Consider the following 365-nt stretch of genomic DNA (forward strand, 5'->3'; position numbering starts at 1 on the left):
ATGAATTATATTTTGAGAATAATATCATAAAGAATTTTATTAAGAATCCCCAACCCTTTTAATGGTAGGCCTACTCTATGACTATGTAACTCACGGTTAAAAAAACAAAACTGCAAGCATTTGGCGGAAGAACATTGTTTTGGTGGTGCTCCGGCTCTGTGTGACTGTGTGGATGAACATGGTTCTTTCTCATAACTAAAAAATGAGAGAGATTATCCTACTGCTTATAAAACATCCACTACGAGGCTTAAGAGATATAATCAGTTTAGATGGAAAGGATCTCAAGCTGACTAGTTGAAGATGTTACTGAAGCTAAGAGCCATTAATAGACATGGTACTTGTTTAAAGGGTTAGTTCACCCAAAA

This window comes from Chanodichthys erythropterus, chromosome 17 (genome assembly GCF_024489055.1).
Source record: "Chanodichthys erythropterus isolate Z2021 chromosome 17, ASM2448905v1, whole genome shotgun sequence".
NCBI lineage: Eukaryota > Metazoa > Chordata > Actinopteri > Cypriniformes > Xenocyprididae > Chanodichthys > Chanodichthys erythropterus.